Source organism: Triticum aestivum, unplaced genomic scaffold (assembly GCF_018294505.1).
Source record: "Triticum aestivum cultivar Chinese Spring unplaced genomic scaffold, IWGSC CS RefSeq v2.1 scaffold98769, whole genome shotgun sequence".
Taxonomy (NCBI): domain Eukaryota; kingdom Viridiplantae; phylum Streptophyta; class Magnoliopsida; order Poales; family Poaceae; genus Triticum; species Triticum aestivum.
Window position 1 is genome coordinate 32236 of NW_025228110.1, and position 4412 is coordinate 36647.

A 4412-nucleotide genomic window follows, 5' to 3' on the forward strand; every position below is an offset into this window, starting at 1 on the left:
ATGTGACATAACTATGTCACATCTAGATGTATCCTAGACAGACCCTTATTCTATCTTCTTTCCATTACTTAACCTGCATGCGAGGAAGAAAAAGCAAGAGAGATATGCGGCCATGCAGGGATAAATTCCACGCAATTAGCCTTAACTGGTTTTAGTTTGGTATAACTGCCCATGAAATGATGGACACAGGCGGCCACTATCCCCGTGCGATTCCTCTTCTTCTACGTCTTGCCGTGGACATGGACGGCGACGCGAAGGAGCCGAGCATCGTCCACGAGCTGGTGCCACTTCCTCTACTCTTCTTCTATCTCTTGAAGAGGAAACCAGCGCCTGCGCCGGCGGCAGTTCTCGGTCCGCTCGGTCGGACCGAGCTAAATCCGGATCGGAACGGCAGTGTTATCGATCCCAAACGGGCCACCCTGAGCCCTATATATATCCGGCCGACCCGGCCGAATCGCCGCATCAATCGCAGTCGCATCATGCCGCCCAACAAGGTCCAGCCGCAGGGGTCTCTTCTCCTGCCTGTACAGCGGCGAGCGCGACGAACCCCATAACTTCAACTTCAAGGCCGCCCGGTGAGTGCGACGGCCCCCCTAACTTCAACTTCAAGGCCGACCTCATCCCCGACTTCTACGAGGAGGCGTTCGACCGGCTGCCCGTCCAAGACATGTCGGACGCCGTCGCGGATCAACTATACGAAACCATGCGCGACGGCAGCCTGTCCCTCGGCCTCCTGGACCCCGTCTCCAACATAATCCTCGGCACCCTCGCCCTCCTCCCGCGCGACGACTTCCGGCCAAAGGAGGAGCCGCCCGCCAAGAGGATCAGGAGGTCCAAGAGGCTCGCCGGCATGGGGCAGCCCAAGGATAGCTTGTCGTCCGCAGGGTTACCTGGCGCAGAGTTGCTCAGGCGTCCTGCCAGGCTCTCGTCAGGTTGATGACGAGCTACTTCGGATGCATCACCGAAGAACAGGCCACCCGCTACCTCCACTGGGCGGGCGCCGACCGCGCCCGCCCCGTCCTGCTCGTCGAGCATGATCTATATGCTGCGGAGCTCGTGCTCCCTGGCCCTGCCTCCGAGAGGACTCAGGCCGCGCTCAGGTGTGCGGCGATGCATGTGTGCCATTCCGCGCCTGACGTCCTTGTGCGGCTCCAAGTGTCACCTTTGCCACGTCAACGACTCCTCGCCACCGCCCCCTTCCTAAAGCCGGGAGGGCCGAAGCTCACCGTTCATAATGTTAACACCAACATGGATTTGCTGCGGTACCAGGACGACGGCCCCCTCGACCTCCAGGTGAATTTGCTGCCGGGCGGGAGGGGGGGTAGTCGTCTACTACCGGAACCTCAAGCCCAGTGAAGGAACATTTGAGGTTTCCAAAAGCACGAGCTCCATGGACGGCTTCGACATGGTCACCATCAATGTCGAGCGGCATGGCGACCACTTCGTGTCCTTGCGGTCTCATGAAAACAAGAGATCCATGATATCAGCATGTCTGGCAAAGGCCGTGAAAACATCTCATAGGCGTGGGTTATTGGACAACTGTGGCGGTGATGCCTGCGAGTACACCCAGTCTCTCAAGACGAGGCTCCACGCCATGATCCACACCTTCTATATCAAAGCCGTCACCATGCTACCCTCTGCAGGGCTTAGGCTCATCCGCGACATCATGTTCGCCAGCCCACTGCTATGGCCCCATGGACCCCATCTCCATCATCATCCTCAACTCCATTTGGTACAACATAGTGTGCCCGCTCCCACACGCAGACACTGAGATCCAGGTGTACGACATCCTCGACACCCTCTCCTTGCTTCGCATGGAGGTCCGGTCCTTGGAAGGCCTCATCGCCACCGTTCGTGCAAACCCTGAGTCTGGATCATCCATGCAGTGGGTGATAGAGCACCTCTGCTGCAAACAATGTGACTTGTCCAAGGAGACGCACACACTACAACAGTTTGTTGCCGCAGCCGCAGCGGGTCGACATCCATGGCCCGCTGCATTAGGATCATTCCTCACGTCGTTCCTGACACCCGGCGTGTTGCTTGACCTACAAAACTTGCTGACCACTGGTACCAATGATGTGATATCACGTGAATCTCTCGATCAAATAGAGCACATTCTCCGAGACATCACACCACCGTTGGCTCCCGAACCTCGCGATGAGGAGGCCGAACTTTGCACGGAGGCTAAGGTGATTCTTCTAGAAAAGAGATCATGGTATAGGAAGATGAAGTTATACATTCGCTCTGGGGTCGCACAAGCGCTGCAAAAATATGCATCGGAGCATCCTTGGGTACATCAACCTGGCTTTAATTTGTTTGTGTTCATCATTATTTATTTGGTACATACGTAGTACATATATATTCCATACATTTCTATATCAGTTGACCTTTGTTGCTGCTTGTTTTAGGAACCAAAGTATGCAACGAGTGTTATCTGTGGCGTGGAGTCCACTTCGGAATCCTTGGGCAGGGAATGCTGCCACGTTAACTTTGTGGCTGCTCCCGAATCAGGGGCCCATAACCAGTTTTTCTTCGCCCAAGTCAATTGTTCGTTTCCTTATCAGAAGACAGAACCAAATTTCTGCTGCCCTCTACTCTTCACGCACACCACTAAGTCCCCGTTCCTTGAGCACCTATATACGCAGGTTTTTGGTTTTCGTCCGGTTTTTCATAAATTAACTGAGCAATTCTCTTCTTAATTTATCAATCAGGCAAAAGTTTTGGCTCAGTTTGAAAAAAAATGCAGGTTTTGAGAATTAAAGAGGAGACTCCCCCCCCCCCCCTGCTTTGTCGAAAGGGGGCAGCTACGCGTCTGCCGGGTGATGTTTAGAAAACATCCGCCGCCTTAGTAGCCGTAGGATCGTGAGCTAGCCAACCATCTGATCTTCTTTCAGTGAGCGTGCATCAACCTTTGCAACAAAGCTTGTGTTGCGCTCGGCGCTTTGCAACACGAGTCTTGTTGCGTCCTACCGAACCTTATTTTTTCTAAAACAAGGCATGTGTTTCAGAAACAAGATCTCTGTTATAGAAAAAAATAACTTTGCTCTTGCCCCGTTGCAACAAACGTAGCAGTGTGCGCTCGTTCCCTTGGCAACAAGAGGCTTGTTGCAGAAATGAAAAAAAAAAACCTCACTAACGTCATCAAATGTCTGACGGGCATTTTAACCTTTTCGGCAAAGATTATGTTGTAGAATATTCTGCAACACAGAACATGTTGCAGAAACGTCTGTAGATTTTTTTGCAATAGAGTTTGTTATAGAATATTTTCTACAACAAAGATCATAGGTGATGCTGTGGAAATATTTGCAACACGGATACTATTGTAAAAAAATTGTAATAGAAGTTGTGTTGCAGAAAACATTTGTAACATATGTCATGTTGCAGAAATATTTTTGGGCTTCGCTTTTTTGCAACATAGGTGATGCTGCGGAAAGACTTTTGTAACATAGGTAATGTCACATAATTTTTTGTTGTTTTGTTTTTTTTGCAGCATAAATGATGTTGCGGGAAAAAAATTGCAACACAGGTAATGTTGCAGAAAATTTTGCAATGAAGATGGTGTGCAAAAACATCCCCACATGTTACTGATTCATGTGGTAGGAACACAACTATTGTTCGTCCTCGTCGCTTGCAACTTCGGCATTGCAATTGCAATAGGGAGGCGGCCGGTGATGGTCGGGGACGACACAAAGGAGGTCAGCGGAGGCACGACTGCCCAGCAGGCGCCGACCGTCGGCGGCAGCTGACACCATAGCGGCACCCTCGCCCGAACTCATCTATGGCTGCGCTGCAGGCGGCGTCTGCGGCTGACCTCGTCTACGGCTGCCCAGTAGACGTCGACTGGCCATGGCAGTGACACCGGTGCCCGATCTCGTCTATGGCTACCTTGCATCTGCGAATACATCAACGCCTACGCCCAGGCGCTTGTGACCATCTTATCCATTCCCTTGCATATCAGAGATGACGAGAAAAAGGAACCGCTTGCTATAGTGGTTGGTGGCCCCAATGCAAGATACGCGTCGCGTGGAACAAGGGGCGGATAATGGGGTGGAAATCGGTCGGTTGAACCAGAGAGTTTCCCATCTTTTATTCTTACAAATATAATTCATCTTGTGTTAAAAAAAACAAATATACTTCATCTTTCCAACTCAAAAAAAGATATGTCATCTTTGATTCACAAAACCTAATCACGAATCCCATTGAACCGATTAACGAACCCTATGCCCAGTTCGTGAATCAGAGATGTATACTTCCTATTGAATTAGATTCACTGGAAGTGGTGAATCTTGAATCAAGACCCGTATCGCGAATCGAGAGAATCACGAATATGGTAACTATCGTATTATTTGCCGTACAAGGTTCAGATAGATTTTGTCGTACGTTTAGCATCGTTCATGCTGGGTTACTTTCCT

The 4412-nt window shown here is 50.7% G+C and overlaps 1 pseudogene; it reads left to right on the forward strand.

Annotated features, from left to right (window-relative positions):
* The first annotated feature begins 239 nt into the window (after nt 1–239).
* On the forward strand, nt 240–2768 carry LOC123173016 (uncharacterized; annotated as a pseudogene).
* Nucleotides 2769–4412: the final 1644 nt, after the last annotated feature.